This window comes from Triturus cristatus, chromosome 2_1, assembly GCF_964204655.1.
Source record: "Triturus cristatus chromosome 2_1, aTriCri1.1, whole genome shotgun sequence".
Taxonomy (NCBI): Eukaryota; Metazoa; Chordata; class Amphibia; order Caudata; family Salamandridae; genus Triturus; species Triturus cristatus.
This window is the reverse complement of record NC_140581.1, coordinates 847,984,931-848,010,113: the sequence shown is the minus strand read 5'-3', so window position 1 is coordinate 848,010,113 and position 25,183 is coordinate 847,984,931. Positions and strand designations below refer to the sequence as shown.

At 43.2% G+C, this 25,183-nt stretch overlaps 1 protein-coding gene across 2 annotated transcripts in view; it reads right to left on the bottom strand.

Moving 5' to 3' along the window:
- RFX3 (regulatory factor X3) overlaps positions 1-11,442 on the bottom strand; it is a 690,714-nt gene extending 679,272 nt beyond the window's left edge. For both annotated transcript variants that reach the window (XM_085632944.1, XM_085632947.1), the window contains exons 1-3: positions 11,351-11,442; positions 10,597-10,714; positions 10,419-10,490 (exon numbers count right to left, since the gene is read on the bottom strand). The gene's annotated coding sequence lies outside the window, so the exon portion shown is untranslated. The remainder of the gene's footprint in view (positions 1-10,418; positions 10,491-10,596; positions 10,715-11,350) is intronic.
- Positions 11,443-25,183: the final 13,741 nt, after the last annotated feature.

The following is a 25,183-nucleotide window of genomic DNA, read 5'->3' as shown; positions in this document are numbered from 1 at the left end:
TAGTATACTGGCCCCCGTGGCCCCCATGGGTTACTGAGGTGGTGCACACTCGGCGGTTATGGCCACCGCCAAATATCAATGCTCAGGCTTGAGTCCAAAAGGCTTGAGGTGCACTCGAACATCAACTCGGGGCTCCAAGCGCTAGCCCCCTTTATCGGTGCAGATGGCGCCAACCAGCTCCCTTTCACAGTCAAACACCACTCTCGCCGACGCGTTTCGAAAATATCTTTTCTTCTTCCAGGGCTCGTGGTGAGGGAATAGGCACGTACCAGCAGCTGTCTCTCTTTATGCAAAATAAGCGCGCCCTCTGATGGGCTGCTCTGAATGAGTCCGCGCTAGGCATCTTGGAGGTTGCAGTGCCAGATGCATTTCAATCCGTGCGTGCATTATCTGTGGGTAAAAAAGAACGCTGAATGAGTTCTCAGCTGGCAAGCGTCACCTCAATCCAACATTGATGCTCCACATGCAGAGGCTGTAGTATACTGGCCCCCGTGGCCCCCATGGGTTACTGAGGTGGTGCACACTCGGCGGTTATGGCCACCGCCAAATATCAATGCTCAGGCTTGGGTCCAAAAGGCTTGAGGTGCACTCGAACATCAACTCGGGGCTCCAAGCGCTAGCCCCCTTTATCGGTGCAGATGGCGCCAACCAGCTCCCTTTCACAGTCAAACACCACTCTCGCCGACGCGTTTCGAAAATATCTTTTCTTCTTCCAGGGCTCGTGGTGAGGGAATAGGCACGTACCAGCAGCTGTCTCTCTTTATGCAAAATAAGCGCACCCTCTGATGGGCTGCTCTGAATGAGTCCGCGCTAGGCATCTTGGAGGTTGCAGTGCCAGATGCATTTCAATCCGTGCGTGCATTATCTGTGGGTAAAAAAGAACGCTGAATGAGTTCTCAGCTGGCAAGCGTCACCTCAATCCAACATTGATGCTCCACATGCAGAGGCTGTAGTATACTGGCCCCCGTGGCCCCCATGGGTTACTGAGGTGGTGCACACTCGGCGGTTATGGCCACCGCCAAATATCAATGCTCAGGCTTGGGTCCAAAAGGCTTGAGGTGCACTCGAACATCAACTCGGGGCTCCAAGCGCTAGCCCCCTTTATCGGTGCAGATGGCGCCAACCAGCTCCCTTTCACAGTCAAACACCACTCTCGCCGACGCGTTTCGAAAATATCTTTTCTTCTTCCAGGGCTCGTGGTGAGGGAATAGGCACGTACCAGCAGCTGTCTCTCTTTATGCAAAATAAGCGCGCCCTCTGATGGGCTGCTCTGAATGAGTCCGCGCTAGGCATCTTGGAGGTTGCAGTGTCAGATGCATTTCAATCCGTGCGTGCATTATCTGTGGGTAAAAAAGAACGCTGAATGAGTTCTCAGCTGGCAAGCGTCACCTCAATCCAACATTGATGCTCCACATGCAGAGGCTGTAGTATACTGGCCCCCGTGGCCCCCATGGGTTACTGAGGTGGTGCACACTCGGCGGTTATGGCCACCGCCAAATATCAATGCTCAGGCTTGGGTCCAAAAGGCTTGAGGTGCACTCGAACATCAACTCGGGGCTCCAAGCGCTAGCCCCCTTTATCGGTGCAGATGGCGCCAACCAGCTCCCTTTCACAGTCAAACACCACTCTCGCCGACGCGTTTCGAAAATATATTTTCTTCTTCCAGGGCTCGTGGTGAGGGAATAGGCACGTACCAGCAGCTGTCTCTCTTTATGCAAAATAAGCGCGCCCTCTGATGGGCTGTAGTATACTGGCCCCCGTGGCCCCCATGGGTTACTGAGGTGGTGCACACTCGGCGGTTATGGCCACCGCCAAATATCAATGCTCAGGCTTGGGTCCAAAAGGCTTGAGGTGCACTCGAACATCAACTCGGGGCTCCAAGCGCTAGCCCCCTTTATCGGTGCAGATGGCGCCAACCAGCTCCCATTTGGCGGTGGCCATAACCGCCGAGTGTGCACCACCTCAGTAACCCATGGGGGCCACGGGGGCCAGTATACTACAGCCTCTGCATGTGGAGCATCAATGTTGGATTGAGGTGACGCTTGCCAGCTGAGAACTCATTCAGCGTTCTTTTTTACCCACAGATAATGCACGCACGGATTGAAATGCATCTGGCACTGCAACCTCCAAGATGCCTAGCGCGGACTCATTCAGAGCAGCCCATCAGAGGGCGCGCTTATTTTGCATAAAGAGAGACAGCTGCTGGTACGTGCCTATTCCCTCACCACGAGCCCTGGAAGAAGAAAAGATATTTTCGAAACGCGTCGGCGAGAGTGGTGTTTGACTGTGAAAGGGAGCTGGTTGGCGCCATCTGCACCGATAAAGGGGGCTAGCGCTTGGAGCCCCGAGTTGATGTTCGAGTGCACCTCAAGCCTTTTGGACCCAAGCCTGAGCATTGATATATATATATATATATATATATATATATATATATATATATATATATATATATATATGTATGTATATATACATATATATATGTGTGTGTTAAAAAAATAACTGCAACTACTCTATTTCCACATTTATGGAACTGTTAAAAATACACTCATGTTTGAATACCTTATTGGTTTGAATGAATGATTTAAGTAAACCATATATGGTACATCCATATGCTCATGAAAACATGCTCATTGAAGTACAAGCACATGCACATCTGCAGCTGATCAAGCTTCATTTGGAACCTCAATTTTGTTTTATTATCTCAGCAGCAAGGCAATCTACACAACTATTGCATAACTGAGAACATTAAGAATCTCTCATGAAAATAATGTTTCTGTTTTATCCATATTTTAAAAAAAAACATTGGGTTGGAGCTTGTCAGGCTCCAGGATGGCCACATTTCTGCTGAGCTTCAGCGCCACTCTGTTCCTGGGGCTGTTTCCCGCTGAAGATGGTGAGCCTTGGACCTGAGAGAGTGCCTCTAGTGGCACGGAAATGGCGCTACTCCCTTGGTGCACCTCAACCATCTCCTGGGAGGCCCACAGTCTGTGTTGGAAACGTTCTTCCTCAAGCTCAGGCTAACAGATAACATTTATTACAGCCTTTTTCAAAGAGGGCAGATGCGGTGCAAATCTACTTAACTATTCACAGTCCAGGTGGTCTGGAACACCTTGGGTCAGTTGGCATCCAAGAGATTTGTTCATGCCTCTTGCAGTTATGGCACATGACCTGGGGAGGACTGGCACCTTGTTATGGTGCAAGGAGTTGGAGCAGGCTGAGAAGACCTTCACCAGGTCCAAAACGAGGCAGGAGTAGTGGTGAGAGTGATCCCACTATCAATCAGATGCCCCCCAATTAAAGTTCTGTGGCTAGCACCATATCGATGGACCTGGATAACCCACAACAGTATGAGCACCTGACAAAGGTGGGCGCGATAAATGGGGAATTGACTACTGGGTGCTTAGGGCTCTTATATATCCTGACTTGCATGTTTTTGCTGAGAAGACAAACATTTCAGAGCATCATGAAGAAGCTGATTCTCCCCTGGGGTGTGAAGTGTCTCTCTGGTTCCCAGCAATGCCCAGGGTTCCAGGATTAAGAAAAAAACTTTGAGGCCCATTAGGATGGCGGGCGGACTTCAGTCCGATGGCGGGCTGCCCTTTGTGCCCTATTGTATGCTGCATAAGGTACCTAAACAAAAATGTGTGAGTCCAGAGGAGGAGTTGTTTTGCTTTTAAATCCTCTCCCCCACACTAATTTGGAGATGGCGGAAGGAAATAGCTCCCTGATGTCAAGAAAGGAAGCCTTAGCAATGCAGAATGCTACAAAGGATTTAAAGACAAAGAGGCCTCATCATAGGAAGGGACCAATGAGGCTCTCATGAATCGTATGGTCCAAAGAGAGTGTACAGTGGAGTGCTTTGATGCCTGAATTGCTGAAGTGGAAAAAACACTTAAGGGCCTTTGTTTGAGTTTGGACCGCCAAACCCATGGTGGTGGTCCGACCACCGCCGCACTGCGGGACCACCCACAGTATTTCGACTACGGCGGTCGGACCGCCATGAGACCGCCGGGATCAAGGATTCATGCAGCGAATGCTAAACAGGTTGAGGCAGCAATATGCAGGTGTTGCAGCTGCGGTACCACTAACCATATTACGAGTTGCCTTACCACCACCCTTTTCATGGCGGTGAGCCTGCCATAAAAAGGTTGGGGTGAGGCAACTGCCACCTCAGGGTTGCATGTGGGGGGCACATGTAGCGACCTCCTGTATTTGCACCCCCAGTTCCTGCATAGTATGGCCATGCAGGAAGGTGTAGTCGGCGCTGTTAGAGTGGTGGTCTGCATGTCAGCCTTTTCAATTAGTTTGACAGACCGCCTCTGTCAGACTGCCACAGGAACACCCACCAGACCAGGAATAAACTCCTAATCTGGTGGGAGGTCACACCACAGGTTTGGCGGTCCCACCACGGACAGCGCGTTGCACCATCCAGTGTGGGACCAACAAACTCTTATTATTTAATTATTTTTATTGATTTTTCAAAATGTTTCCCTTATATCCATCAGTAATACATCATTATCACAGCATTATACAGTATATTGCATTTTGAAAAATAACCCTACATACAATATTAATTCAACTAGTATTCACATTATATTATATCTCATTACATATATATATAATCAGCTATATCATAGAGGTATTTAAACAAACAATCAATCCAACATCCTTAAATTAACACCATTCCCTGCTTCCATGTCCTTACAGGCTCCCAGATTTTTAACCCAAGTTGCCTCTTCTTTTTACCCTTACGTGCATAGATTGCTTTTTCTATATTATAAGCAGACAATAAACTTGCCAACCACTGACGCATGTCCGGAGGTCTTACATCCAGCCAAGCCCTGGCAATCATTAATCTATATACTGCCATTGCTATAAAGAGGAATTCCCGATGTGGGACCGATGGGTCTGTACTAATCCCAAGTAGCACTAAGGTTGGTGAGAGCGCAACTCGGATGCCTAAGTGTGTAGCTAAAAACATTTCCAAATCCCGTTTTAATGTGTATAACTGAGGACAAGATGCAAATATATGAATAATATCTGCTCCAACGGAGTTGCATCTTGCGCAGCTCGTCCCACTGGTACCTCCCCATTGTTGAATTCTAGCAGGAGTATAATACAGAGCATATATTGGTTTCTAATGCTGGGCCTGAAGTGGGGCTGAACACAAAACGGTATATCCCAAAGTCAATGATTCCTGAAAAAATCCCGGCTCAATGGGCAGCTTCTCCATCCATTTATTAGCAAACTTATCGATATCATCTATTTTAGTTTCTACTAATGTTGCATAAAAGCCACGTATTGTACAGCCCTGCCCCCTGCTTATTTTGTCCAATATTACATTATTCCCAAACCCAGCAGGCCCCCCTTTCTTAGTATTCAGAAAACTCCTAATTTGGAGATATTTAAAAAAATTTCTAGCATCCAGCTGGTACTTGGTTCTTAGGACCACAAACTGCACTACGCCCTCTTGTCCCATCATGTCCCCTATCTGCACTATCCCTTTACTCGCCCATTCTGCCATAACATTATCTGCAAAAATCATTTCCGGGAACGATTTATTCCGATGTAGTCGAGTATATCTGTTTATCCTACCCATACCAAATTTTTTCCTAAATGCAGTCCAAATCTTAATAACTGCACTAACTGTCTTAAACCTAGTCCTCTTGTAATATGAGAAATCAATACAATTCAAAAAACAATTTCCAACATCTTCGCCAAAAACCACTCTTAATCAGGCCCAAAATCATAGTGATCCAAAAAGAGCCAGCATTTTGAGTAATATGTCATGACTGAAATATGTTTGCTTGAAACTAAAGTGGTGCACTTGGAAGGCAATGTGAGGGCATCATGCTTCTGAACTTGGGTGAGCTGTATTCAGCAATGATGAGACCTTGGTGACTAAGAAGCAGCTCTTCCTCAATAAGGTGGTCCTTGACGAGGCAGGAGTAGTGGTGAGAGTGATCTCACTATCAGTCAGATGCCCCCCAATTAAAGTTCTGTGGCTAGGGGGGGCGTGGCTTGGATGGCAGTGGGCATGGCTGCCTGATTCCGTCAAAACGGAACACGGAGGAGCGATTTCTCGAGCGTTTCAGGGGTAAAAGTGCTCTGCTGAAGCTACGGACACCAGCTCTTGTCACCTAAACATGCAGAGCGTGTGGGGCAGCTAAAAGATCGGAGGTATTCACTGTGGAAAGATCCTAAATCCCGAGGGAAGAAAAGACACTGACCCGACGTGAATCTCACAAAATGGCGGCTCCCGCAGACGACCGTACAACATAGGAAATCTTGAGGTACCTGTTGGTGTAATCACCCCCTAAGCGCCTTGCAACATTCTCTACTTATGTAGGCAAGTCTAACCATCCGTGCAGTTTTCAGCGACGAGTTAAGATCTGAAAATCACCATGTAGACATGCATTCTTGTCCCACCTGACCGCATGTTAGCGATAGTCTGTGAAGCCTGACCCGCTCTTGATCACCGCACAGAAGGCGCGAACAAGCAACACGCGAGTGCATGACTGTGTTCCCTCATATAAAAGCCACCTTAAACACAGAATGAAAGTGGTCCAGCGACGCTTTATGTACTAACTAGGGTCTGTTGCTATTTTACAAACATTCAGCCTTGATGCGCTGGGCACTCTACTCACTCTGCCTGACTCCAATATGGCGCTCAAATAACTAATGCAGTCGGAGCTGGAAACACTCATATCGATGGATTTAGAACTGTCTGGCCAAAGATATCTTGTGCAAAGGCAAAGTCAATTGCTTATGTAATTTATGGAGGTAATTCTGCCATTTGACCTCCACAACCGTATATGCACCGAGCTCTCAACCATTGCTCACCTACCACGCAGGATAACGCGCACCGTGCGACTCACATCGGGTACTCCCGAAATGGCGGCGATGAGCGGCTCACACAGAGACTTTGTGTAGCCTTTCTGCACTAACTGGAGCCAAATGACAACTCACAATACCCACAGATAAACAGTCCCGATACGATATGCGCTCTTCTTGTCTCCAATTAAGGTGCCTATCCGACGATGTTATTTAAGCCGAAAATATTCATATTGCTGTAATCGGAACTGTCTGGTTGAACTGCCTGGCTAAACATCTCTTGAGCAAATACTAATGTATATGCAATATTTGGTGGATAATCTGACCATCTGACCCCTACACACACGTGTGCTTCGATCTCTCTGAGTCAGCCATGATACACTTATACAGCAAAGTAACGTGCACCGCGTTGCGTGACGAGCGCTGTGATCACAAGAGGCATTTCACTCATTCCAAATCATATTTTTTGCAGCCTATGCCCTGTTCCGTGCCTCACTCTCATGTGGGGTCACCAGAGGAGAGTAATTCCAGCACTATTACCCAGATAGTCTAGTCTATCATCCAGCTAGTTTAAGCTGTTAAGCTGAACCCACTGCGATCACCAACCGCGGTCGCGTCAGTCATTACCAGTGTGATATTGGTGATATTGGCGATTCACTACATCGTTTTTAGGCACTGCGGTCACTCCTGTCACTGCTGATACTGCCAATTGACTGCCACTTGACTGCAATACTGCCAATTGACTACCAATTGTCTGCAGACAGCTGCAAAAGTTTGCAAAAAAGTGAGTCCTGAACATATTCACTCACTCACTAACGTCCATCGATTAAACCCTGCTTGAGTATTGCGGAGAAGGAAGGCAGATCCTCAGACAAGAAAGTAAAACCGGAACCAACCACATCTGATTCTCCAATAAAGGCCAAGCCAGACTTGAGCAGCACAATGGATATGATACTAAAAAAATTGGCTGAGGTATATGATTTAGCGAAATCTACGAAACAAAACACCGATTCCATGCAATTGGAATTTACTGCGATCCGCGCAAATATGGACACTATGAATACAAGAATTGGTGATGCAGAACAAAGGAGAAGTGATATTGAAGACACAACCTCCCAAGCCATCAAAGAAATCAAACACCTCCACACCGTCACCAATGAGCTCAAGAAACAGAATGGGGAGTTAGAAGACCGTGACAGAAGAGGGAATATAAGCATTTTTGGCATTCCAGAAGAATCAGAGTTAGATGCCGGTTCATGCGTGGCCTTCCTCGAGTCTTGGATCCCAATGATAACGGGCCTAAACTTCCACCATGGCTTTGAAATTGACAGAGCACACAGAATTCAACCTTTAGCTCTTCAAATAGAAAAGGATCACGGCCAATGACATGCAAACCACTCCGCTACCAGCACACAGATCTCATACTAAGCTTTGCCAGGAAGAACCACCACGTTACCTGGGAAGGCCAACGGATAACCTTTACACAGGATTATTCTAAAGAGACAGTTGACAAGCGGAAAGGCTTCCTACAACTGAGAGACAAATTGAGAGTGAAAAACATTCAATTCCTTCTAAGTTTAAGATTTTGGAAAATGGCAGTTCACTCATCTTCACAAATCCTCAGGACCGCGCACGTCACTTGGAGGGGGCTCCCTCCCAGGAGATGGACCTATCTGGAGGTTCCTCCAATAAGCGGAAAACCTGATACCCTGATATCCTTTGAACTGCTCTCCTGTGTGCTGATGTACCATTGGAAATTTTGTTATCCTTTAACCTGACATGCTCTCTTACCATAACCAAGCTTGGGCACATGTTTATGCAATGTTTTTGCATTGTTTACGCATTGTTTATGTAATGCAATGTTTACGTAATGCTCATACAATGTAAATACAATTCTTTTATTCAGCTTTTATACATTCATGTAAGCTTTACAATAGCTCCCGAAGGGCACATTGTTTTGTTATTAGCGCTGAGGGCTTGACATACATAAAGATTTTGCCAGCTACCCCCTAGGTTCCTGTATTTACCCTACTCAATTCAACTTAATTCTTGCTCGTGTCTTTATGAGTCCCCCTATTACTCTCCGTATTTACTTTCATTCACGCTCGTGTCTTTACGAGTCTACCTATTACTCTCCATATATACCTTCATTCACGCTCATAGTTAATAGTCAACCCACAAATGTTTCTCCTGATGAGACAATGTTTATTCATATCACTCAGTGTTGCCTTAGACGGTCCTACCGTCGCAGCTCCTGAGTTCGATTATTTCAGGAAAGAGAGGGAGGGGTGGGAGGGGAGGGAGGGTTTGGGGAGGAGGAGGGGGTAGGGAGGGGGGGTACATGTAATTTTGATTGTTTCCACTGTGTTTTTATCCCATTTTTGTATGCTTGTTAAGTCAAACCTTGCTGTTATATCAGTTGTTGTCTATCCCATACGTATCTTCAGGAACAGCTACCATTCACTCTCCGGTACGAGTAACAGCCCACTAATACCTCGCTCCGTAACCTGTCACACATGTTTCTCCCACGGCAATCTACTCAGAGATGACACTCTTACTAGTACTACGTCCTTAGGACTCACCATATCTACAAGCGACATCAGACCCCATAGATGGCACAACATAAAACTCTGTCAAAGACAAAGATCTCTTTGGGCACCTTTAGTAAAGCATACATATATTCTCAACCATTACGCATACACTATCCACATCACCAGCATTCAATCGAAACCAACAAAAGTGATATAAAAATTATTTATTAAAATTTATAATGTTCTCACAAAGAAATGCTATTACCATAAAATTCACATCATTACTATACATCAAATAGTAAAAACAAATATTGACATGTTTAAAAACAACAGTTGATTGGGGACATAAACATAAATCTTGTCCAAGAAGCACCTCAAGTTTGACAGTATAATGTATAAAGATCAACACTTTCTTTTTCTTTGTTGTTATTGACCCTTGAAAAATACTTGGGTGCTAGATGAACACAGAACAAGCAACGCGTTTCGGTGGCACAATTCGATTCACCACCTTCTTCAGGCTTAATGTGATAAATCTGTATCTCCCCAAATATCTAAAAATAACAATATATGAAAGAATTTCTTATTATTAAAAATGCAGGATACATTCATACAATTCTAGAAGCATATCTAATTCATATAGTGTCTTACTAAAACAAACAAATATTGAAACAAACATTTGTCATTGTAATGGACATTTTATATCACTATATTGGTTTCCAGCATGATGATTCCATAGTTATGCAACCCATTCCACACAGACAATAACATACACACTCATATACACCTAGCTATGCATATACCCACCCGTTGTCATAGCTATCAATGATCAGGGGAGAGTGGAAAATAATATTTTCTCTTTTTGCATCCTATATCAACGTGGTTGAGACACATTCAGACCACCCACACACGGTCAATTAGGGTATCGCAAGTGCTTCCACCCTAAGAAAAATAGCAAGGTTTATTTTTAAAGTAATATAGTTTGAACCATATTGTTCTATTTATATGGTTATGTTCATAAAGGCATGCTTTAAATGCTAAAACAATGATAGCTACCTTAATCTTTCTTCCTTCCGTTCTTATTTGTTAAAAAATGTTACACAGGATTGGGCAACCTCTGATTGTTTCCTGCAGATATGAAAAATAATATGTACATGGGATAGTGGATTTGAAAATCAACTCACCCCATATTGAGGAGATGCTATCATGTTATTTAATAATAAAGCATCCCTACCTGTTTTCAATCACTTTGTCGTGCCCTGTCACTGGAGTTATGGCAAATGATTTCCTGTATTCTGTATATGTCTACTGGTGGGCTAAAAAGCTTCAATAGTAGTCCAATCGATGCATAACTATGAATCATTAAACATAAATAATTCGTATTTAAACCGTTCATATATTATTTAATAAGAGAGACCCAAAACAGTGTTTCTGAAGCTCATTAACAACACTGTATCCTATCATCTTATAACAGGGAATTCACTTTCATAATGTTTTTGCAATGTCACATTTTTTTAATTAAACTATCCGTTTTCATATATAAGAGAGTCCTTCTTATCCTAAAAATAACAATATAGCCCCCCGAATCTCAGGTAGGGTATACAGCTAAATAAATGCATTCCCACATATTACTTGTAGGTAACCCCTTTACTCTAGCGAAATGCTGCTTTCACCATCAATATTATACACAGAGGGTAAAATCAACCCCTGATTTTTATCGAAATCTAACTGTCTCGTTTCATGTACTAATGCACAATGATAAAAGCGGACATTCCCTAAGTTAGCTAAACTTTCACATACCATTTTCTCTATCTGTTGTGTCCGTATATCAACACATTCTTATATAATCGCCGTCGCGGGCACCACTTAAACCAAAAATGCTAATACTGCCCGTTCTTCAACCTATCACCCCCTTCTTATTGCCCATGGTTACAGAATAGTCAATAGCCCTATCGAGTCACAGTTGGCTTTACTAAATTGCCGCTTACCGGGACATAGAAAGTCTCCAAGCCGACTCCACACTCGTCTGCTGGTATACAAGAAATGCACACGAGCAGAGGAGCACTGCTTATAAATAGTCCGTCACCTGCTCATGGAATCACATGCTCACAGTCAACGAAAACGGACTAGTATTTTGAAAATGTCTATGGGCGCCATCTTAGAATGGGCTCAAAACTGACTGATCGAACCGTCGGCTTACGAAAAATATTTGTCCAGTGTTGATAAAATTAATAACGGACGTAAAACTAATACAAATAACCCTCAATGGAGTCAATATTTCTTTTGTAAAGAACTATGGTTTCTAACAAGTTTATTAGAATGAATAATATTTGGAAAGAAAAAAATATATTTAAACAGTTCTTTTCAAAATATATAACTGAGAGTAAATGAGGTAGGCATACAAATTATCTTGCTTTCCACCAGTTCGCTATTAGGTCAATATCATAAGGCACCTCAATTTAGGGCAAACGCGTCTTTTCTTTTTTCAATATTTTATACGAAGGGGAAAAGAGACGGCATATAAAGTGCGCCATATTAGAATGGGTTCAGAATGGCAATAACTTTGATGAGTTAGCCACTGTTCAACAAAGTTTAAAAAAATATATGTATATCTCTAAACACTTTATTTCTTATTTTCTCTTTTGTATGTATTCTCTCAAGCCAAAAGTCAAAGGGCCTATTTTATCCAGGTGGTAATTCGTTGTCTAACCAACAGAACCAAACCGGCTCCTCATTTAACAGCCAAAATTATATTAACGGCAAAGTTCTTAGTAATGCACTAATTTTTCACATAAGTTACTCGAAAAAGCAAATATATGCATTCGTCCCTGCTATAAGCCCTTATATGATTTATATTGCTAGCCCATAAACAAACCTCTATGTGCTGGTTACAAAAGTACTTCTCAAAATGTTTTACTACTTTTTTAATAAAATATATGCACACTTCTCTATAGTTCGTATCCCCCCTGATCCTACACCTATGTATATTTCATACGTTACTGGGCACTAAATAGTGTGTCTATTGCTAAGTTCTAAACAGGTTCATATGAGCATAGTGTTTTATCTAATAGGTATCTCTCACTCTTCTTGAGAGTTCAATCCCTGCCTGATTGTATTAAAAATAGAGATATACCATTGCTCACGCGCTTTCCTTTTTTCCTCCATATTGCCCCCTCTCTTATTCATAGTCACTTTTTCTAGTATAAACCAATCAAAATCAGTTTCTTTGTGTCCCTGCTCTAAAAAATGTACCACCAAGGGAGCATTATTTTTTTTTTGTTTTGATGGCAGACCTATGTTGCAGGAGACGTATCCTGAGTTCACGACTTGTCTCACCTACATATGCAAGTCCACAAGGACATTTTAACAAATAAATAATGTTCCTGCTACGACAATTGTTTAGGGTATGTGCACCAATCGTCCTGCCATTATATTTCAGTTTCTTAGCTACTATACATTGGGGGCACAAAGAGCAATGCCCGCATCTAACATTGCCTTTAACTGTGGGATGCTCAAGTTATAATCGCTATGTGCAGAAAAACACAAATTCATTGGGCGTCTATCAGCATGTGTTTGTCGTGGCAACGATCTTATAGATTGCTTGTACTGTCTTAAGTTTTTGATGACATAAATTGAGCTTAATATAGACTGCCTAGATAGATCATGACGGGTCACTGGACCAATGCTCCGCATAGATACAATGTCCCTTCTGCTTGGTTCGGGCCGCCAGCGTGTGGGTAGCTCCCACTGTAAACAACTGAGGGTTAAAGATGCTAAGGGATCTTTATTACTGTCCCGGCCCGCTTCGAGATGTGCCCGTAGTGCTTTGCCCTTCTTAGAATGGAATTCACAACAGCATTCTTTCCCATTAAGTTGCCCCCTCGCTAATATACTGGTGAAACCTGTTACCATTTCTTTCAGTTCATCAAGTTTTTAATATATCTTGTGGAATTTCTCCTCAAAAGTGACCTCCCTGCCTAATGAAAGCAGTAGCCGCATCATTCTCTTCCCTGGCTGAGTCTAGAGGCTTCAATGATTGTTCAGCGACAGAAGGGGGACTAGAAGTTGGTATTTGATTGGCTAGATCGAGTATCTATTGTAACAGAGAACATTAGGGAGTAGAACCACTTTGGGGAACAATGACTGGATGTGTTCAGTCATCTGAGGCACATCGAAGGACACTATCTCATTGGTTGTTATACCCTTAGATGGATGGTTCACAATCTCAACTGGTAACTTACCCTTTGGTGGACGGTTCCCAGTACTGTGTTTAATTCTCTGAGTGTCCCCTTTAAACATAGCGGGCACTCTTGGTGCAGTGTCAGCTGATTGAGATGTGGTTGTCTTTAGCATAGTCTCTACTTCTTTAATTAATTAAATGGTCAATGTCTTCTAGTGTAGAGCTGCTATCAGCTACAGATTCTGCACGTCTAGGGGCAACTCATTGGATGGAGTTTTTATCTTCTTGAAGTTGGTCTCAGTAAGTTCGGAACCCTTGCGTTTGCCCATGCTTCTTCCCTCTGATTACTCCGATTACTCAGTTGAAAGAAACACTCAAACTACTCCAATGCTAGTTTTTACCACATAAACTGTACAATTATGATACATCCACTCACGGTTATGTCAGTAGGGCTTAAACCGCCGGCCCAAATTTATGAGATGTTGCCCAGCCCAGCCTCTTTTGGGCGATGACGGGTGAAGACTTGCCTGCTTTTGGTTTGGCCTTCATGCTGGGCGCGTCCCGTAAGAGAACTTCTGTGCTTTTCAGCATGGCTGGGCTCAATTTCCCCTCCTCCACCAGCATGGTAGCCTGGGGGAAGTCCATCCCCAGGCAGCCTCCTGCAACAGCGTATCAGGTCAAACAGCGTGTATCAAGGAACAATAATCTATTTAAGGAAAAAAAGACCGGATTGTTAAAAAGGGGGACTGGTGACTGTATTCATTCATAGATGCAATGGCTTGCCTACAGTCCATTAACATTTTGGACCTAATGGTGAAATATGTTTCCAACCACTTGTAATCTTCCTAACATCAGAAACCCAAAGATAGGATTGTTATTCTTGCTAATTCCAGTTGGTATGTATGCAGCTTGTGTAACAATATGCCTTTAATCCATTTCAACATTTATTTTGAAATTGTACTTTGACAGAGGATTATTTGTATGAGTCATATACTTTACTCAGACTAAAAACTAGAATCCTAACCATTCAGACTACTGAAAAGTATGAATAAATGCACCTGGTTTTGCTTTCATGAAAGTCTAATACCTCTAAAAAATAAGGAAGAAAAAGAGGAGAGGTTCACATAGGTTACAGAATTTAAGGCCTGATTATGATGCCGGTTGGACTCTTGTCTGACCGGCAATGTGGCGGAGGCAAGACCGCCAGACTAGAAGTCTGCGGTCCCGCTGCCCGGATTCGGATGCAACCGCCTATGCCGGGGTCGCAATGTGTATATTTCCTATTGCTGTGTGTGCTGCGGGCTACAGCACTCACCCCAATAGCAAATAAACACATTTAAAACATCCCTGCATGATGTGGCAGGCACTATGCATGGCCTCCGGGTGGAGGTTTTTATGCCAACTTTAAGTGAAGTTTAACTGGTTCTTCAAAAATAAAATAATTAAGGCGTGTTTCTTCTGGAAGAAAGTTTTATTCACTTTTCTTTGAAGATTTAATTTTGTAGTCGTCTTATATGTCTCATTTGATTTTTATCCAATGCATTTCGGGTTTGAACACCCCTTCATCAGTGACAAATCTGTAATGCAACAATATAATGAGGAAACAATAGTGTTTTACACAAATAAATTATTAGCAATGTGACATGCTCTCTAGTGTGGTAGTTATCTCTTTTAATCCAAGGACGAAGTCATTGGTGAAGTTAACACTTGGTAGCAGTTCCTGGGAGAAGATTACTCTGTTAAAAATGGTGTATTTAGTAGGAGGAGATATGTGGTTCTTCACACGACTATACGAATGTGCTATTAGTAATTGGTGCATTTTTTTCATTCTTCACGTGAAGAAGGTGAACTCTTAGATAGCGCGTATGATAGGTTCAAACGGATTCATGACTCATGTGGGGTGAATATTGTTAAAAGGTGCACGCTTAAATAACGCTGTTGGCGGTGATGATATTTAAATACTAACGTTGGGTGCACGCAGCGCGAATGTTGAAAACTGTTTCTAGCCCGAGTTTCTCATGAGACAATGGCCGAGATTTTAAGTTCACATATTGAACAATCGTCTTATATCTGTAACAAGAAGGTTAGCTTGGTATCGTGGTATAACTAATGCGTTAAGGTATTAAATAAAAATGCAGTGAGTGAATCGCTTACTTGTTCTAGATGGAGTGTGCCGTCAGCATGCAGACGGTTGTTCTTTCAGTGTGTCGGTCGTGAATCGTACGCTTATTGCGTTAAAGATAAATAACGGACTACATAATTTGTTGAACCACGCGAGTGTAACGTGAAACGCTAACAGACGTGTTGTCAATGCGCTATATAGCGGCCATATTGAACTTGGTGGCATGGGAGGAGAAAGAAAAAATTTAAAGTTATAATACAGATGTATGGCTGATAAGCTTTTTAAATATACAAATCGAAATGTGAATAGTATTGAAAAAGAAAAAAGTATTGAAACGATCAATGAATAGTATAACAATCAGGAAATTAGAACAATAAGGAAATAGACGGAAAAAACGATTGAAGAAAATGCTTGCGAATTTAAAATATCAACAGTGCAAGAATTACGTTGCAGGTGTTCATAAGTAACATTGGTATTCCATGCGGTCATTTAGACCGTAAGGTTTTCGAGAGTCCATTCGTCTTATCCAATAGTTCTCTCTTTGAAAGAGATATTTGTTGTTGTCTTGGCCTTCCTTTTTTTTCACCATTTCTAGGATTAAAAATTTGAGTTGGCTAATGTTATGGTGATGTTCATGGAAGTGGGTAGCAACAGTGGATTTGATGTTATTGGTCCGGATGTTGGATTTCTGTTAGTTGATTCTGATTTTAATCTTGCGTTCAGTCTTTCCAATGTAGACTTGGCCATACGGACATTTCAATAGATATATTACGTTGGTGGTATCGCATGTTGCTGTTACCTGCAGTTTAATTTTATATCCTTTGCGTGGATGTGTAATGACTCATCCTTGAATAATGTTATGACAGTTATGACAGGGAGATGTTCCTTTGACTGTTTTATCTGTCGTTTCGTTTTTGTTTTTTAATAGTTCACCCAGATTTCTGCTTCTGGTATACGCGAAGATCGGGAGCTCGTTGAACAGATTATTGAAATCCTGTTCTTGGGTTAGAATAGACCAATGTCTTTTGATGATATTCTTAAAGCTGTTGCTTGCTGTGGAAAATTTGGATACTAAAACATTGCGACTATTGGTTTTAGGTGTGGACTTTATTAAGAGACCATCACGTGTTTTAGATTGACTGCGCTGAATTGCTTGATCTAAGGTTTTGTTGGGGTACCCTCTTTGTTTGAATCTGATGGCCATTTCTTGTATTCTTTGAGTAGCGATTTGTGGATGAGAAGCAATACGTTTGACTCTTAATATTTGGGAATAAGGCAAATGATTTTTTAAGGACTCCTGATGAAAGCTACTGTAGTGTAGGATGTTGTTTCGGTCAGTAGGTTTTCTGTGTAAGTCTGTTTCCAGTGTATTATCAACATTGGTGATAGTTACATCTAAATATGAAATGCTCTTAGTTTGTATTTCATATGAAAACTGTATTCGTTCATTGACATTATTGAGATCATTCAATGCTTGTGTTAAGGTTTCTTTTGGTCCATTCCATAAGATGAAAATGTCATCTATATAGCGTATGAACATTTTGCTGTGGGTATTCCACAGGACCTTTGAGATTATATTTTCTTCCTCAAACCTTTCCATGAACAAATTTGCATACGCCGGTGCGGCGCAATTGCCCATTGATGTTCCAGTCATTTGGACGTACCAATCCGTTTTCCATTCGAAGTAACTCTGGAATAATGTAAATTGGAGTAATTCCATGAGGAAAGATTGCATGTCGGGGATAATGTCAGAGTGCAGTAAGGTGTATTCGATTGCTTCAATGCCAAGATTGTGTGGAATCGAAGTGTATAGTGTTTCACATCTACTGTGCACAGTAAAATCGGTTCATCAGGGCTGAATCGGACTTGGTTGATTTTAGTAGAAAGTCCATGGTGTCTTTAATATATGTCTTCATTTTAACAACATTTAGGGGCCAATTCCGATCCTGGACAAACGCTGTTCAAATCGTGGTATGGAGCGTTTTCCCCATACAACTCGTACTTGTAAGGATTCCCCTACAACCTAGGAAGTACGATCCGTACAAATAGACGCTCTCCATACAAATTGTAAAAAAGACCATACAACTCGTATGTACAAGCGATTCCGATTCGGATTGCCCTGTACGCGACTTTCACATATATTCCCGGCAGCAGTTTACAAAAACCGTCAAGTACGATTCGTACAAACGGCACTCCGTACGGCTCTTTTTTTACAGGAGCCAAAAAGTGCCGGGAAAACATTGTACGCCCCGAAAACAGTACGAGACGGACCCCCATGTACGCGTCGTACACCCTATGAATACAGGGGTACGGTGCGTATGTACGGTGCGTACCGATGACACGGAAAGTGGGGTACGGTGCGTATATACGCGCTGAAGGGGTTTTGGCCGTGTACGCACCGTGCCCCAAAATCGCTTGTGTACGCACCATACCCCAAAAGTGCGTATGTACTGTGCAGACCCCAAAATCGCATATGTACGGTGCATACATGCGCGATGTTGGGGTACGCTCCATACACACGCCTCGCATGTGGGGGGACCCCTGTACGCCTCATACCCCTATACGACCCATACCCCGGTACGAGTCGTACCCCCAGAACGAGTCATACCAGGGTACGAGGCGTATAGGGGTTCGCTTCGTAGCCCGGTACGAGTCGTTCCCCGTATACAGGCCATTTTCTATAAAAATCGCATGCTGACAACCCGGTACGAATCGTACTTGACGGGTTGTACAGCCTTTTTACAAATTGTATGGTCTTTTTTACAAATCTGTGTCGTACAGCTTTTCCCGATCCGATTTGTAAGGATCGGGCCGATCTGTATGTATTTTTCCCGTACGAATCGTACTACATGGGTTGGAAGGGACTTGTACGATTTGTATGGAAAAAAATACAGATCCGATTTGTATGTAAAATAAAAGTCCAGGATCAGAATCGGCCCCTTGGTTGGAGGTATTTGTCAAGAAATTGGCCGATGGGTCCATGTAGACTCCCACGTGTAGACACTATGGGTCTAAATGGAGGGTTTTGTAGATCTTTATGAATTTTTGGCACCATATATATGGTGGGGCTTTTGGGATTGTTTTGTATGAGCAATGTTGCTGTTTTGTCATTTATAGTGCCATTATCATGAGCTTTTTAGGTCTCGCCTGACCCAGCGCATGCGCTGGTCTGGCGAGACTTATTGAGAGGGCTCCAAAAAGTGCTACCAGGCCAGCCTAGAACTACAGTGCATGTGCGCGGGCGCGCGCGCCACACTTTACCGCGATTACTTTCACTTTCGCGGCCGTTTTGATGCTTGATCCCGATCACTTTCGCGGGCGCAGGACCGCTTGTTAGAATTTGGCCCTGGTCAAAACATTGTTTGGTTGGATTAAATGTTTCCATGTTGTTGCTTTGCATACTAAATTACATGGGCTGAATATCATTTTCTTTCATTCCTGTTCCATGGTTGGACTAACTCTCTGTCACCCTTTCTGACATTATTATTAGGGCGCAAAGGTGGGGATAACAAGATAAGCTTTTCTTGAGAGATACAAATATTGAAAAAAAGATTACAGCAGAAGCTTTGCACAAGCTTGCACGTCTTGTGATTGTCCGCCACCTCTTCGGATTCTTCTGATTGTCTTGGCTTGTTAAGAAGTTAGATTTCGGAGGCTGCCTCTCTCTCTCTTACAGCACCACACAGCATCAATGCAGCACATCGTTCAATAAACCAGCACCATTTCACCGGCTGACGTATTGTCAGAGCTTTTCCCTCCGGTTTGTGGTCCGCGCTACAAAGACCCATTAGTGATCACCCTATAAGAGAAGCTGTGCTCTCGCAACAAAAATAACTATGCCGCCGGCTTTGCTAAGGGTGCCTGTGAACATGTATTTCCCTGATCCTTTTGTCGCATTGCTGCTCTGTGTTTAGACTGTTGTTTTATCATAATTGTAATAAACTGATGCAAGAGCTACAAATAAAGCAACTTTCCTCCCGAACCGAGGCCACTGCCTCGTCAGGCAAGCCATGCACAGGTGCAAATGGCTTAAATCACTTCAGCCCCGGAATTTCCATTATCTGGGGGCTTTGATTACCACCCCTACATGGCACGCGGTAGTGCCTCTTTTTGCAGCGACTCCGGGCGGCATGAGCATCAGCTCGAGGAGTGGCTGCATGGCACTTATTAATGGCTCCCCACTCTACCCGTTGGTGATAGGATGGGGTGGTATCTGTAAACATCACAGACCCCACCTCACCCTATGAAGAGTGGCGAAAGGGTGGGATTCCCTTATCTCCCAACCTCCGAAAGCCTCACAGGCCACCGTCACCCATCGTTACTAGGCTGCTGAAACAATAGGTAGGCAGGCGGCAGTGGTGAAATGTTGTTTCCTCAGAGACTGAGGACTGGTGACAAAATGTGTTTACCTTTAGAATCCGCTGTTGTGGCATCCTTGGCAATTATTCATTACTAGCTGATGCTGGTTCACACATTGTCAGAGTTGTTTTAGCGCGAGGGAGGGCGATGGAGCTCACAAGTGTTCGAGTGCCAGTGGCTCCAATCACACTTTTCATGTTTGAATTAGCTGTCAGTTTTGTCTGCAAGTCCACCTTGATTCGGCTAGGATGCCAGAGGGGTGTCGGGAGGGGTCGCTTCTTTTCACACATTTTAAGGTATTCATAGAGGAGAGCAACATTTCACACGTGTTTTAGGCGCGGGCTCAACATTGTGTGAGTCTGGGCAAATCATTTAATCTCCTTCTGCCTAAAAAACACAAAAAGGAATGTGTCCTTGTGTAATGTAACTGGTGCTCATTCATGTAAAGTGCTCCAATACCTTCGAGGAGAGTTCGCGCTGTATAAAACTAAAGAAAACAAGCATTGGCATAGCCAATAGGTCTCGCTTTTGGGACCTTATAAGTGTTTAGCCATGCAACAGTTGATGTTGTTGCACCAAGGAAATTGTGCTGCATAACTAAATACTTATAAGGGCCCAAAAGCGAGACCTATTGGCTATGCCAATGCTTGTTTGACAATAGTTTTAAGCAGATGTGGAAATGATTCTGTAGGGTTACTGTCTAATTTGATAGACAAAAACACACACCCATGAAATACTAAGACCAATGCAATTCACAAAATACACTCCTAAATTTAGTAGAACCCTAAAAGTGTGAAAACAGGATTAAATGTACTTGAGTCCAGCCGTGGATTAGGTCAAGCACAAACATGGCCAACCACTGATACAGCAACAGTCTCCCATTTTATAACACTGGAATGCTAATACTTTCGAATTGAAGCCTGTAATAGATGAAATAATTTTAGACAAGACATCATGTACATGCAAAGTGAGAAAATGTCAGTCAGTTGGTTCTGTTAAAGATGCCTATTTTTTTCTTGGATGCTTTCCAGACTACATAAAACTTTCACACAGGATTTTGCCAAGCTTCCCCTGCTGACCACTTCAGAGACTGCCAATCTTTCAGTGATCTCACCTATGTTATTGTGATTACATTTTTTTTGATAAAGCTACCTTGACATATGAGATGCGCGAGAATATGACCTTTGTTTCTTTTCCTTGAGAAGCTCCACAGGCTTGCTTGCCAAAAGGAGTGAAACACATGTTGACTGCACTTTCTGGCTATACTTCAAATATTGAACAGAATCCAAGAGTAAAAGAAGCACTTTTCATGCTACCCAGTGAAGAGAGTGATTACCATACACCGGCTCATTTTTTTGAGATTGGTAGGCCATCTATAAGGACTCAGACATTAATCTTTATTGCAAAAACTCAAGATGACTTGGAAATAGTCTGCAAAGAATGAACATTTATGCTAACCAAGATTATGCTGGTGGGGTGTTCATGGGCCTGAGAGGATTATACAATATCGAAAAGCAAAAATATCGGAAAATAAATATTGTTCACAAAAATATTGACTTCCTATACTTAACTAGTAAAACCCCAAAATATGGATTTATACTTATATCAAAAACACAAATATCGTAATCAAAATTATTGTCACCTTTAAATAAACATATATTATAGCAAAATATTGATTCACACAACATCGACTACACTAATATCACAAAAATATTTACATTATCATTAATACATATAAAAAAAGTTTTACATAAAACAATTCTTTAAAATAAACCTAAAACATTTTAAACTCCCGTTTAAATTCAATATAAGCATATCATATCACCAAAATATTTACATTTCACCCCAATAAAATATATAAAATCATACCAATACAAAAACAATATATTTGCTTCAACTACTAGCTTTAAGACAACTGTGTGCGTATTTATATATATATATATATATATATATATATATATATATATATATATATATATATATTACCTACTGGCGGTCGCCAGTAGGTAGTTATAGTTAGGACCACGTTTCCATAGGAAATCCGCAACATTCTATTTTGAATAACTTTGGCGCCGGTCGACGAATCCTCGTGAATTTTTCAAAATAGGTGGGGCGCTCCGCTCCGCTCCTACCCTGAAAGTCTCGGGGGGATTCGTCAAGCGGGGGCTGAGATAAAAGGGGGGTCCCAAAACGCGTTTTTCCCATGCATTTTTCCATAGGACCTTTAGACACAGCTACAGCCCGAACGGCTGAACAGAATTACTAGAAATGTGGCAGAGAGGTAGTCCTCAGGTCAAGGAAGTGCCTTTTGTAGGTTTGGTGTAAATCTGTTCAGTAGATTCTGAGAAAATAGCCTTTAAATCAATATATATATCTGAGCCAGCTTACGGTGCGCTTACGGTACGCTTACCGTACGTGTACGGTGGCGTGCGCGAGCGCGATTCTGATTGGCTCTTAGATCTTAGTAAACATTCGAATCGGCCGAAACCAGGAAGCGGCGGCCGCCATTTTCTCTCTCGCACTGAGAGTGTGGATTAAAATACAAAGCACAAAAACATGTAAAGGGGCTGTTTGGACAGCTCCAAAACACCTAGCCATGTTGAGGGAGTCCCCAAAGATCCCCCAAGGCCAAAAACGGAATTTTTATTTTTTCGCTAATTTCGCCGATTACGCTTACCGTACGCGGACGGTAAAAAAATATTTTTAAAAAAAAATTATCCACACTCTCCCCACCCCGTGTGCAAATGGTGCCCGAAGGGCACCATTTGTGCATGGCTTATAGGAGTTGTGAAAAATTTAAATATTACCTTTCAAAACGAAGTGCATCATATGTCCTCCATGTGCGCACGGTGCGCGAAGCGCATCGTGCGTACATGGCCCATCTAGCGTAACGTGGGCACGCGGTGCGCGTAGCGCACCGCGTGCCCACCGTGCGTGCACGGCACTAACTGCGTAAAGTGGGCGCGCGGTGCGCGAAGCGCACCGCGTGCTCACTGTGCGCGCACGGTGCGCGCACGGAACAAACTGCGTTAAGTGGGCGCGCACGCCACGAATGGCGTAAAGTAACTTAGCATTTAAAAAACCGTACAAATTCACTGAAAAAACCATAGGTTTCACACACGTTATAGTTAGGAATTAGCATTTAAAAAACCTTGCAAATTCACTGAAAAAACCATAGTTTTCACACATGTTATAGTTAGCGGAAATTTTACTGATAAAAAACCAATGAAATTCCCCCGTTATAGTTAGTGCAGGCAACTATAACTCACGCGACCGCAATCTTCTGCTGATGACATATGTGTCTTTATGAAAAAAAAATATTTGTAATATATGTATAGCTAAAAATTTATGGAAGAAGACATGGGCAAATAAGTGTCTAAATACAGTATTAGCATCAGCAGAGGATTGCGGTCGCGTGAGTTATAGTTGCCTGCACTAACTATAACGGGGGAATTTCATTGGTTTTTTATCAGTAAAATTTCCGCTAACTATAACATGTGTGAAACCTATGGTTTTTTCAGTGAATATATATATATATACACACACACGTAGGTTGCCCCACCGAAGATGCTGCTTACGAAGGGGTCATGCACACAATGCCGCTGGCAGCAGTAATCACAGAATGCCACTCGTTCTCCTGTTATAGCCATACGCGTTTCGAGCATGTCTCTTCTCTTGTTCACTGGCGGCAAATACACCAAGGAGGCGGATTGTTGGAAACCACAAATTTATTCAATATAAGTCCCGCCCATGTGGGCTTTGGCATTGTGGTCCTTGTAGTCCTGAATTACGCCAACAGACCTTGCAGTTCCTAAAGTAATAACCAAGTGGACACCGCTGCCTCAGTGCAGTGCATGTTAGAAATGTTTTTTCCTGTTAGGTGGAAAGCGTTGCTGGAACCACTGTTGAAAACTGCCAATATCAACCAGCAGCTCAGGCCCCCTTCGTTCTTGCTAGTACTCACAGTTCCAAGCACTTGAGAGCTGCTAAACTGCGTGGCAGAGCATCTTCGCGGCTCGACTAGCTGCTTCTATATACACACATAGGTTGCCCCACTGAAGATACTGCTTACGAAGGAGTCACGCACACAATGCCGCTGGCAGCAGAAATCACAGAATGCCACTCGTTCTCCTGTTATAGCCATACGCGTTTCGAGCATGTCTCAGCTCTTGTTCACTGGCGGTAAATACACGAAGGAGGCGGATTGTTGGAAACCACAAATTTATTCAATATAGGTCCCGCCCATGTGGGCTTTGGCATTGTGGTCCTGGTAGTCCTGAAGTACGCCAACAGACCTTGCAGTTCCTAAAGTAATAACCAAGTGGACACCGCTGCCTCAGTGCATGTTAGAAATGTTTTTCCTGTTAGGTGGAAAGCGTTGCTGGCACCACTGTTGAAAACTGCATATATCAACCAGCAGCTCAGGCCCCCTTCGTTCTCGCTAGTACTCACAGTTCCAAGCACTTGAGAGGCGCTAAACCGCGTGGCGGAGCATCTTCGCGGCCGGACTAGCCGCTTCTTTATACACACATAGGTTGCCACACTGAAGATACTACTTACAAAGGGGTCACGCACACAATGCCGCTGGCAGCAGAAATCATAGAATGCCACTCAATCTCCTGTTAAAGCCATACGCATTTGGAGCATGTCTCTGCTCTTGTTCATTGGCGGCAAATACACGAAGGAGGCGGATTGTTGGAAACCACCAATTTATTCAATATAGGTCCCGCCCATGGTGGCTTTGGCATTGTGGTCCTGGTTTTCCTGAATTACGCCAACAGACCTTGCAGTTCCTAAAGTAATAACCAAGTGGACACTGCTGCCTCAGTGCATGTTAGAAATGTTTTTTCCTGTTAGGTGGAAAGCGTTGCTGGCACCACTGTTGAAAACTGCCAATATCAACCAGCAGCTCAGGCCCCCTTCATTCTCTCTAGTACTCACAGTTCCAAGCGCTTGAGAGCCACTAAATTGTGCGGCAGAGCATCTTCGTGGCCGGACTAGCCGCTTCTTTATACACACATAGATTGCCCCACTGAAGATGCTGCTTACGAAGGGGTCACGCACACAATGCCGCTGGGAGAGAAATCACAGAATGCCACTCGTTCTCCTGTTATAGCCATATGCGTTTCAAGCATGTCTCTGCTCTTGTTCACTGGTTCA